Genomic DNA, 12,853 nt, shown 5'->3' with positions numbered 1-12,853 from the left:
AATTTGATTTCCTCAACTGAAAATGTGGATTCTCCGTATTTACATACTTCGCTGCGCTTTTGTGATGAGGCATAAGCACAGGTAGCAAGCTGTTGGAGCGATTTTCTGAGGTGTTATGTGACTAAAAATAGACTTTTCATGTTTTTTCATTTCCATACCATTACAATAAATATCCTGGAAATTGAGCACAATCCTGCGGCTTTACTAAAGACGGATTGGGCGATAAATTACTCCAGGGATCCCAGTGTACTTGCGAATTTTAAAGGAAGTAAATATAAAAAAAACATGTTGCATAGCTGATTTAAAATTTATATCAGTTGAACATCTTCGTGATGTGTTCGTTTTCGTGTTTTAGCAGTGCCACGGGATGCATACGTTATTATCGAAGTGGAAAATATCTTGCTTACAAAATGGACAAATGCACATTTAGTAGCCTTTTTCTTGGATGCGTAAAATACTATTTTTGGTAATTATCAATACCGAATGTTACTTATGACAGACATCCGTTCCAGTCGCTACAAATCTTATAAAATTAAGTTTCTTAGACGAGAGAATAGAACATCGCTGGTGGATTTGTAAAAACGAGGAAAATATTTTCATTAGAACCAATGTCAAAGTGGAATTAGACTCCACTGTGTTGTATCCTAAATTAGACTTCGCTTTGGGTAAGCCTGTTCTATCCTTTGCAAAAATACTATAAAATTATGCCTGGCAAAGTTTTAATGAGGCCATATAGCCTATATAGATGAACATGACAAAGGATTGGGATATTGGGTGATGGTTGACTCAAAGTGCGATATACATGGTACGCATTGAAAAAGTATTGTATATCTTATTTTGTCTGAACATTTGAATATATGAGATGTCTGTGTACGCTAAGCGCCGTGTTTGATATGTGTCAATCGAGTGTTTGGCGATGTTTCACAGCAACAATTGAAAGTTTTGCGCCGTTTCGGAGTATGGTTGAAACCTGTACAACATTTACGGGCAAAAGAACAATTAAAACAATGGACTGAAAGGTTCGGCAGACGGCGGTGTCGTTGGTAGGCTTGGTGTCAGGTGTTGAAATCATTGAAGAAGGGAACAACTGATTTCCGAAATACGGTATCGAATATTAGATGTAGCTTCCTTGAATTATTTATTATTATTGTCAACAATGAAGATATGGAGTCTATGGTTGGAAGCTACTTGGAGGAGTTCTACGGATTATGAATATATTGTACATCGTTGGATAATATGAAAGGAGGCTGTGTCGAAAAATAACCACCCACAATTTGCGCTTTCCTCGTTAACCCTATATTTTCAGGGCTACCTTCTTCTTTGGCGAAAAAACGTAGGAAAACGGAGATTAGACCCATTGAAGCTATTTAAGTTGGCGCTGGGATGATTTCCAACAACTTAGTAAGCGACGCATCGCTTCACTAGGCTTGCAATTCGCAAAAAAAAAACGATTATCAAAATCACGAAGCTGAACCAACTGCAACTGATTTGGTATAAGTGCGAGTAGTACACCAGTGGGCCTAGCGGTTTTTCCAGGAAATTTCGATGGGAAAGGTTGAAATAATTTGGAGCTGCAAAATTGATCCCAAAGCCTGTGTTAAAGAATAACAAGTCGGGAAACCGGACGGACGCTTCAGGTAAGAAAGGTTTTGTGCATTTCTTAGTACGTAGCACGTAATATATGCATATACAATATTATGTGAGAATATCCACTTTCGGATGATATTGAATTTATAGCCTTTAATTTTCAAAGAAGCGACAACTTTGACGTATTATAACTTTGTTAACAATAGTGCGATTTCCACCAAACTTGGTAACATCATGCTCTATGTTACACCCTATATTGTTGCGAAATTTGGTGGTCCTAGCATGCACTTAAGGGGGGTTTTGCAGCGAATTACTAAAAATTATAGTAATATACTATTATTAACTTTATTTGTGCAGATATCAGTGTGGAAGGTATTCCGGAGCCCAGGCACCATATAGTGGCAGCCTCTTGATTTTTTTCAGATTTTTCGGTTGAGTAGTTTCTGAGAATGGCCCCCGTAAAGGAATGGTCAACCCCCCGCACTCCCCACATTTCCAACAAATGTCAAAACTAAGACCGTTTTTGAAAAGTGCTGACCGAGACCTTTAATTTGATACCCCACATGACCATATTTGATGAAAAAAAAAATTACACCCCCCTTTTGCATGTATGGGGACTGCCCCCTTAAATTCGACGTAAGAGGATGTAACTCACTGTATGCGTGAGCGTTCACAGTTCCCACCTTTCTACCAAATTTGGTGTTAATCGCTGTAACCGTTTCCGAGACGGACGTGTGACGGACAGACAGACAGACAGACGGTAAACCGATTTTAATAAGGTTTTGTGTTTACACAAAACCTTAAAAAAGCGATTCATTGTTGCTGGAGGATTTCAAAGGAAATAATCCACCTTGAGCTGCTCCTTGATCAGACCATTGATTCCGACCAGTTAAAAAGGGGCGTCTACAATTTATAAAATCACATCTTCCAGCAGGACAATTTGAAATCATATTTGGTAAAAACTGAACCAACTTGGAAGGACAGTGTTGCTCTATCCAGACTTCACTTTGCATCACCAGAATGTATACCGAGTGTGGCTCTTTCTTAAATTTGTGCCAGATTCAAGGAAAAACAAATAAGTTGCAATAAATAAACAAAAATGATCACAATGTTCAGCAAACAGCAATAAAGTTATTGATTTTTTTAGCAGTGTAAACTGGCGCATCGCCTTTATCTAGAAAGCAGCGTTGAAGTTCCTTTTTTTGTGCTTGGCTGCAAGCAAATTTTGGAAAAGTTGAGGTAACGATATCGCTTTGCTATTACGTCATTTCAAAATATAGTTTCTTCGTGTTTCCCAGGTGACGATCGAATATTTGTGGTACAGTCATGACATTTAAGCCCAGTTCAATAGCAACCAATTCCTGGGTCAATCTGGGATTTTCGTTTATTTTAGCTTTCATCAGGGTCACATTCCTGCCAACAGTCGATGATTTGGAACGACCTTCATACGATTGGTCCTGCAAACAAACGTGTCCCACCTGGGATCTTTCAACCACTATGACAAAATTTCAAGGGAGGGTGCATTCGCCCCATATACATTTTGGCATTCATTAAAAATTTGCATTGGCTTCAACTGATGTCGAAAACCGTGGAAAATCATGTTGCACTGGTGGCAGGATTTTCTGTTCTCCATTTTCACTGATGTTTTTGAATTCACAGAAGATAATTTATGAAATTGCCCTAATGAAAAATGAAAGTGCGCAATTCCCGACCTTTTGTTAGTCCCCTACCTATCACGGAAACTAGCTCTCAACCCGGGAAAGTGTCAAACAATCGTTTTTAAAGGAAAGATGAATGATATCGAAAATGTATTCTGATATACGAAAGTTGTCTTTAAGAATGCATACGTCTCCCATCCCAATAGTAAACTAAGTTATTTCCTTTTGCGTAATTATCCAACATCCCTCACATTAATGACACTAAACCGTACAAATAGCGTCTTCAAATCACTGCATGTGATACTCAGCTTTTGTAAGCCCACTTCACCAAGAGCCAAGTTTTTTTTATGTAAACAGTTAAACCGACCTCCAATCACTCGTCTGAACCAACACCTCTTCTTATCAGATGAAGAGGATGCGGCTTCAAGGCAAGGCAGATCCTCAACCACTGTACCGTGATATTCAAAAATGACGATGGTATAAAGTGCCAATCCAACCAGAAGCTCTACGAACCCTACAAAATACAATCCATCGATGCCTTTCTGACCGGATATGCGGTGAGACATTTATTGAGAAATGTCTGTCACACCCTGAGCCTTTTGTTAACGAGTGGTTGGTGGTTGAGAACAAGAAAGAACCAATTTTCGCTATTCTTCATTTCCTATAACAGTGATAACCGTCTATCTGACACTCCCATGCCCAATACCTTCCTCCATCCAAACACAACGACTATAGCCATTCATAAACTACCTTCACTCTGTAATCACTTTCCCATCCTTCATTTTCTCATGTTCAATCACCTTTCTATTAGGCAAATATTATGCACTGTTCCAACACAACTACTGCTTAGGCGATGTCTGCTGAATACACCGGTTGGGGTGGGACTTCTCATTAAACCTTTTCCAAGTAATGGTTTCATGGTGCTTACTTTTGAACTATTCCTAATACCTCTACACGATCCAAAACTGTTGTGTAAACAATTCCTAGTAATTTTTCAGCTAGCGTCTGACAAGAGTCTTCATCAAGTAATACCTTCAATTTTTCAACTGTTTCAGTGCGTAAGAAGAGATTAGTGAGAAATATACTGAATTTTAGACATTTTAACGATATTGAAAAGGTCCTTACTCTTCCACAAATGGTTCAATGGAAAAGGTACTGGTTAGCAGCTTGCTGTTTTGTGCATTACCGTTTGATGAAGTTATAGGAATGGTTTTCACCAGGGAAACAAGAAAATGGGAGGGTTCAAGTTGAAACCTAAACAAAAATTCGGTTTATTTTTAGAAATGATCCCAAAGGAGGTTCACATATTCTCCTTCATTAGTACCCAAACTGCATAACATTTGCAGTTACTCGTTTATCCATTCTTCTTCTTAATATTGACCATGCTGCTTTCTAGCATACCATTCTGATCTTGAAATGAAGTGGACGAACACGCTATTTTGCTTTTTAAGTGTTATTGAACCCATCCCTATTAGTAATCTTGGTAAACTATTAAACTGAAGCTTAGACCAGCTGCGTTCTCACTCATAATGTTCGATTTAAACAGATGAGATAATTTTAAAAGGTCACGGGTCCCAGATAATATTCCAATTTTAGAAAAGGAGAAATAGTGACGTTCATGCAATTTTTCTTTGAAAAACTCTAATTTTGTCCCAAGGTCGGTGATAAATTTCGTTCGAAACTTCCGGCTATTTGAGCCGCCAATTATAAATTTTTGGACTTTTCGAATTTACGGCCGTGTCCGCGAACGGTTCAAATTCCTGGCATTTTGGAAGCACTTTCCTCAATTGAAATATGTACGTTTGAGCAAGATATATCGAACTAGTCTCTTTTAGATGCTTCTGTCAATAGTACCATTTTTTATCCCCCTTTCTGACACTGAACTGAATAATGCAACGAATGGCATTGGTATCAAATAGGCCATTTAATATTTGACTGAATGTTGTCTCAGTTGCATAATTGTATGAAAAATTGTTTGCACTGAGATACGAGCCAAATAGAAAACAACCAACGAAAATGCAATACGTTTATAATTTTAATGAGCCAACACAAATAGAGTGCATCGTCTGTAGTCATGTGCAATTTAATTAGAATGCATTATAAGTAAATAGAGCATCACTCATGCCCAAACAACCCAAACTCAAACGCATCTACAGATTGTAATGATTCTAATTTTAAGTAACTTGAAATTTTATGAGCTCCTGGTGGCTCTCAGAAGTTTTCACCAAGTGGGATTCGCTTGTATGATTACAACGCATTACATACAGCACAATGCCTACGTGAGATATTGTTAGAGAACGTAGAGATACTCTACGGTTACCATTGCTGTCGATTGACTAAGGAGCGAATTTCTGCTTCATTGTTTTCCTCATTATTTTCCAAGATTGTCAGAATTTCGGAAGATTTATTTCATTGATTGCCTGAGCAAAATAAATGAGAACAGGAAGGAAAGATGCTGGAAATGAAGGTTGAGCTGTCGTGGGGGTTTATTTTGTTTTGGAACATACGATACAGACCACAAAGGCATATAAAAACGACTGCTATGAAACAATTTCAAGGATTTTTTGTAGGAGGTTGTGGATTAAAGCTTAAATTTACGGGGGTGGGCACGTATTTCTGATAAATATAATAATCAATCCCATTAGGGATATCAGGTGTGAGACGAGAACTATTCTATCTAAAATCTGGATTATATATGATTTTTCCAGCTCTTGAGTTTCTTTACTTCAAGAGACCTTGAAGACTCTGGTCTCACTTAAATTCCTCTAAATTGAATTCGTTTACTACTGATTTCGTTTAAATTATACAAAAAAATATAAAGAACATTTTTGAAACTACACTGTAGTAAGAAAGCAGGATTGAGCCCCTTGTAAGGATCATAACACCTACAATCAAAATGGAAGAAAATTGCTTTACGAGTATCATTCCACGCTTTACACAATGAATGAACGTGTCCAACTGATAATTTGATCAGGAGCAATTTATAAATGGCGAATACTGAAACATTCTTGCAAAAAGATTAGCCTATCGATGTCTCCACTCACTCACAAAGCAGTTCTTAATTAGAATGTACACAATTAAAGAGCGCAGGGTTGAATTTTAATGTGATAGTCTTGGCACGTTTTTATCAACAACAGGCTCCATCGAGAAGTGAATTCTCAGACTGTAAATTCTCCGAATTTAGAACTAGCTTGAGTGCATTATTTTATACCAAAAATAATTCAATCTTCCTCTTTCAAAGTTGATTGATTTAGTTTTTTATGGTGTTTACATTTTGCTTGTTGAGGAGGTCGAAGCTGGAGATGTTCGATGTCTTTTCCATATATTTTAATTCGCAACGATTTGTGTTTGTTTATAACTCCCAAGTGACTCGAGAAGATTTTCAAGCTTGAAGGACGCTATGATATCTTTTTTCCATACAACTTAAATGAGTGATTATCTGTCAGGATTTTTCGTCAGTTTTGAATTGAAATATAACTTAGATATAATTCCGGGGAAGGATGTGAGACTGAATACTCACTCCTGATCCGGGAGTCGTAAAAGAAGTGAAATCCGAACAATCCGCTCCCTAGCTAAGAAAAGAGAAAAATATTTAATTGGTTTATCGCCCGTGTAATTGCTAAAACCTTTATTAAGGCGTCTATATTTGCCCAAAGGTTTGCAGTTGTCAACCTTGGAAGTTTCCTAATTGAGAAAGGTCGAGACGGAATGTATAGATAATGATGTCACCAAAAACAAAAGAAACTCCTACTATCAAATTAATCAACTAGTTACGGCCCAGCATTTAATAGGAGAAATTCAGGCAGAATTCAATTATTCCCAGAATTCGATAGAACAATCCCAGACATAGCTAGAGCTGTAAATAAACCTGTCACCTAGTTACGCTTTCTATTCTATGAGGATGCATGGATATGTAGCCCAGTTTATAGCTTGATGGCTCTTTGAATTCAAGGCCGAGTCAGGAATAATTGTCACTTTAACATGCACGTGTGTAGATTAATTCTTATTCACCCGTAAATTGTGAAAGGCTCAATTATCCTTAAGGGTAATGTAATTTTCGGAATTCTGTCCGTAAATATTAATCGGCTTAGTAGTAGACTTCGACAAGTTGGCAGGTAGACAATTGGGCTTCTAGGAAGGAGTGAACAGCTATCAATTAATAAGGGTAAAGAAGTGAACTTCATTTAGAGCATAATTCATTTCTTCATCAGGTTGTAGGATGAATAGAAATATTAGGGTCGTAAGTTTTGAGTAAGATTACGTGAATTACTATATGTATTTAAAGTCTATAGGGATTGAAAATACTTATGCACACACCGAATATTTTTTTTACAGCAAAGAACTCTAAACCATATATAAACAAGCGAACTACAAAATTATAACAGACAAACTTAGGGGTTGGAAGAATATTTGATGGATTTTTATTTGTACAGCACAACATAATTTTCAGGGAACGTTTAAACTGGGGTCATTGAAATCGACAATTTTGCATGAGGCAGGCCTGCAATGTCTGAAATAATAGTAATCAATCAACCAGCTGATTCCCTATGCATGCAGAGAATGGATGCCAATATTGTCGGTGCTTACGATAATTGATAGCAATTGTTTTGAATCCTGTCATATAAGATCCCCTAAGACCCAAACTTAATGCCTGCTGATCGTTCTTCGGTCAACTATGCCTAGATTTTCGATTTTCTCTTATGCGATGGATGGGGGACCTTTGCGATGTGCAAGTGATAAGTTCACGCAAGCGTGACAAGAACAAAGACGATCACAGACTGACGCTATATAGTGAGACAAGCACAAAGACATACCAAAAGGCCTAATATATTTAGGTTATTTAAGCTGTTTCTGTTTCCATTTGTTCGGTAGTCTAAATAAGTTCAAAGAGACAAATAAAGGATAAGATCATGGTTCGTTTCATAGCAGTGGAACAAGCCGACAGGTATATCTAAAGGATCGTGACAAGAGCGGCACTCTTCTTTGCTGTAGCTCAGTTTCGAAGTTTGCTGCTACTGATGAAGTAATTAAAATTGAGGCAAATGGGTCGCATGAGAATTCAAAAGAAATCGCCACTTTAGTCTGTGTTACAACAGAGATAGATGGCATAATCAGACTAATTACAAAGCATTGGCTGAGATAGTGATGAGTGTGGATGGCGATGTTTGGTCCCCAAATCAAGCGAAACGGTTCTGAGGATTTGGAACTTGCGGCAGCACGGCATCAGGAAGCACAAACCTTCAAGCATTTTCTGTCAAAATTCCATTACAATTTGATGATGATTCGCACACAACAGAGCTTCAAGTGACGCTGCTTTTGTAATTTTTCAAACAACGCAGTAATTTGAATTTCGTCTGTTTACGAATTCTTACTTGTTAATCAGAATAAAAATTTCTCTTGATAAATGTTATTAGAATTGGTTCCATGGAGACAAATGATACGGAAATGGTTCACTAATTTGAAACGCGACTGCAAAACAATGATTTCGAATACTCTGGTCGTCCATGCTACTCCAAAAAACTAACAAACCAACACAAAATACATTTGACTGTTTGTGTGGCGCGGCAGGATCTGCAGCATTCGAAATTTATTTCGAATGTTGCAGATGCGGACGGGCGGATGGCGCGGAACTCTCCACTCACTCATTTTAGAACTCGCCACGGGAGTGGAGGATTAGCGGTGAGAAAGTGCCATTGGTTGGGACAGAAAGGACCGCATGGGAATAAGCCGGTCAGTTCACGACTTGGCGCATCCCGGAATCAGGACAACAAACCGGTTAGTCACCCGAAAATACTTCTGGCCCTCCATGAACAAGGATATCAATTCCTGGGCCAGAGAGTGCATCGCATGCCAGAAGTGTAAAGTCTCCAGGCATGTAAGGAAAGAAGTGGGCTCATTCCCCCGCACTACCAAGCGTTTCCACACGATGCACCTCGACATAATAGGGCCTTTGCGAGACTCGCACGGTTACAAGTATTGCCTCACAATCATGGACAGGTTCACGCGGTGGCCTCAGGCAATACCTCTGAAAGACATTACGGCGCAATCTTGTGCCGAAGCCCTCTGTCGAGAGTGGATACCTCGCTTTGGCGTCCTTGGAGTGGTCACCAGGGAATGCAATTTGAATCCACCCTTTTCTCGGAGTTAGGCAAACTCCTGGGTTTTAAACGCCAGCGGACTACTGCATACCACCCGCAATCCAATGGGATGCTAGAACGTTGGCACCGGACGCTGAAAGCCGCCATTATGGCACGCGACGACCCGTCCTGGACTCAAGTCTTGCCTCTCGTCCTACTCGGCCTACGTACAACATGGTAATGAATAAAGCTGATCATCGCCTAAAATTTGTTGCTTTATGAGTCATCCTAAGAACTTATTGAGTCACATGTTAAAAAAACTTTGATGTGAAGTCTTTCACGTCCACTTCCAGAAAAAACTGCAACCACTGCGATATCCTAATCTATATCGAGAAATATTAGGGAGTAAGATTGCAGAAATAAAATTTTTTTGCTGCTATAAGTATTTTAGTCACGGAATATGTTTAATACTGTTGAGAAGTAGATAGCTCACTGAACCAAATGCACATGACTACAAATCTGAGGTAATCTTCTTTTGACTTTTTTGCTCCGTTCACAAGCGGGGTCGGCTCGTCATGATCGGTTTCATCATTTTATTTTATCAAATGCCTGAATCGCATGCAATCATGGCGCTCTTAAATCCCCATCCATCGTATCGGCCGGCCTTTGCTCGTTTCCCATCGACTTCGATGCTCAGACCAATTTTGGCAAGTGAATTTTCGTTAGCGCGAATTATGTGATCATACCATCGAAGACGTCCCTCTCACAGTTTTTCCACGATCGGTGCAGCCCCATATCGATCGCGGATGTGATCAAAACGTGACACGCCACTAGTCCAACGCAACATCTTCGTCTCTATTACCGCAAGACGCCGTTCATTGTCTTTTATAGTCGGCCAACACTGAGAACCATAGAGAGCGACAGGACGGACGAAATTCTGCCTGTTTCATTGGGATCGGTCGTCAAAAATTCAGTTTTATTCAGATTCAATTTGAGACCGTGTTGCATGAGGCGATTATTCCATTTTAGGACAAGTTGCTCGAGATAATTTTTGCTGTAGACGAAACACGATGGGGAAGGAAGAAAACTAAGTGGATTCATATCTCGGAGACAAGTTATTATATGGTGTGCATTGAATTTAATACACAGAGTGTCGATGCGCGATCAGTGTATTAATAATGCGTCAACTAAAAAGGAATTCCTGCAACCAAAGGCGTGAAACGATATCTAAATTTATCATGAACGTGCAGGCAGATGTGTTCTGCTCTGAATATTAATGTTTTGGATACATTAAACCTCGATAGACCATGACTGAACATACTCCTCCAACCTCGGAAACAATGAGATGAAAGTATGCTTTTCATAACAGGATTAATATTGAGAAATTCAAATATTTGCTTTTTATCAAGGAACTTGACATGGATATCAACAAAAAAAAGGAGGCATAACTGTTACATCTTAATCTTTAGGCAGCACCAATAAAGAATTGCTTGTTCAATACCGCTTGGCATTTCTATGAATCAAATGGAAAAGATTCTGTGCAATAAATAATGAAGCGATTTCAGTTATACGCCTGCCAATCATTACGAGTGTGTTTCAAAAAAACATGGAACTTACAGAGGTAGCTACACAACTCTTGAAATTACCAAGTCTGACAAGCGCTTCATGAGCCGTACTTTTTGAATGTGGAAAGTCGAGATCCAGATAAAAACGCGTCAGAAAAAACTTCTTCATCAAAACGCGGGCCAATTGACAGATTTCTGTGACCGAAACGAAAAAAGCAATTATATACCAACTTGAGCAATGCCTAAACCTGATACTTATGACGGTGAAGGATAATTGCATCGACTAGACGGATCTAGGATATCGCAGACTTCTGCTATGCTAATGACAAGAAACAACCAAGTTTCTAGTAGATATCAGTGGAAGAATTTTGGCAACAATCGCTTCGCAAGCTTGGTCGATATTCAGAGCAATACCAGCTATCAACACCACAGAAGTTGCTGAGAAAACTGACTTTTCACAATATTGAGGCTGAAATTTGAAAATCAAGAAGGTGAAGCCCCAGGATTCATTCAAAACACCATAATTCGGCGGTTATCTTATCCTCGCCAAATGATTTCACACTATCCTTTAAATTATCGTCACCCAAGTCGGTCAAGAATCAATCTCGTGCCTCACAAGGTAGTTTGGCATACACTGCAAGCACGGCCAAAGGTATAGAAGCTTATCTGCTGGGTTAATTCAATCGATCGAGGTCAGAGAGTAGATTTTGAAATGTAACCGCTGTATTAAAATCTGCGTCTCTCCTTCGGTATTCACCGGTCCAGCACTGTACATAGTCTTACTCTCTGCCCTATGCAAATGTTTTCCTAGCCTTTCTCAACAAAGCTTGTCTGAAGCAATTTGTCCAACTCTGAGATGATCAGCTCCTGCACAACGATAGGTGGCTAAATCTGAAGAAAACAAAGTTTTTAACGGCCAACATCGATAAAACAAATATTTTCCCTGCCAGAATGATAACTCCCTGACAAAAATTTGTCTCAGTGGAACGAACTTTTTCCTGGGATTTAAACATGTTCATAGCCAACGATATATGCCGTTGGGCGAGAGCAGCAAATGGAAAGAAATTGCCAATAATGAAGATTTGCTCGATTTCCACCTGGTTCTGAATTTACCTAATTTCAAGTAAAGTGCAAGTAGGTGGCCTTATTTGATAGGTTGGACGCTGAATTTGACAATTATCATGTTCAAATGCTCCCTTGCGTTCAAAGCGAACACGATTTAATCAAAACCAGGAAACCAGCCATACTAAGTCAACGAGAGCATGACCTAGAAACAAATTGACTTATCACCTCCGCAATTGTTAGCGAGAATCTATTCGCCACTGTAAATCTCTCTCCTTTTCCCGCAATTCCTTACTTTTAATGTTCTGGTATTGACTCCACCGGATTGCTAGAATGCTACACACGTGTCTTCTTCCTTAAGTGACACTTCATCGGCCGGGGAGCGTTTGGTCCCATCACACAGCCACCATGTCAATAGCCGCAAACGACTCCACACTTCCGTCCGCCGCAGGCATCACTTTACTGACACTTTCCCCGTAATGGAATGCCGATAATAAGATTTACAGTGAGTGCCGCCAGAATGGCCACAAAGGGGATAATTAATCGTACATTGTCGCCGAGCACTTGCTAACTTTCTGGGTCACCAAATTCCCCATTCAATCGTTTGAAAGATTAAAACAGATAAAATATTTCGGAGCTTATCTTGGCGACCTAGCGTAGTCGTGATGATGCAATGCACTATTTGCATGGCGGCGTGCTAATGGGAGCAGCATATTGGGCTGGAATCCCCAGGAAAAAGGCCCCGCGGTTTCATTGGGAATTTGGTTTTTTTCGGTATCACGCCATTCTTGCGATTCACGGATAACCGGTCTGTTTGTGCGGCGTAAAAATGGACAGGCCTCGGTGCAGTAAACAAGACAAAGTTCTCGTCGCTGCCATTGCCATGAGACAATAATAATAGTAA

At 39.4% G+C, this 12,853-nt stretch overlaps 1 protein-coding gene across 4 annotated transcripts in view; it reads right to left on the bottom strand.

Annotated features, from left to right (window-relative positions):
- LOC119649808 (calcium-transporting ATPase sarcoplasmic/endoplasmic reticulum type) overlaps positions 1-12,853 on the bottom strand; it is a 111,093-nt gene that overhangs the window by 63,534 nt on the left and 34,706 nt on the right. The window contains exon 1 of one of the 4 annotated variants that reach the window (XM_038052159.1): positions 3,090-3,103. The exons of the other annotated variants lie outside the window; for them this stretch is intronic. The gene's annotated coding sequence lies outside the window, so the exon portion shown is untranslated. Of the gene's footprint in view, positions 1-3,089; positions 3,104-12,853 lie in introns of those variants that run through there. 4 annotated transcript variants of the gene reach the window in all.

This window comes from Hermetia illucens, chromosome 1, assembly GCF_905115235.1.
Source record: "Hermetia illucens chromosome 1, iHerIll2.2.curated.20191125, whole genome shotgun sequence".
Taxonomy (NCBI): Eukaryota; Metazoa; Arthropoda; class Insecta; order Diptera; family Stratiomyidae; genus Hermetia; species Hermetia illucens.
The sequence above is the reverse complement of the archived record's forward strand: the minus strand, read 5'-3'. Positions and strand labels throughout refer to the sequence as shown.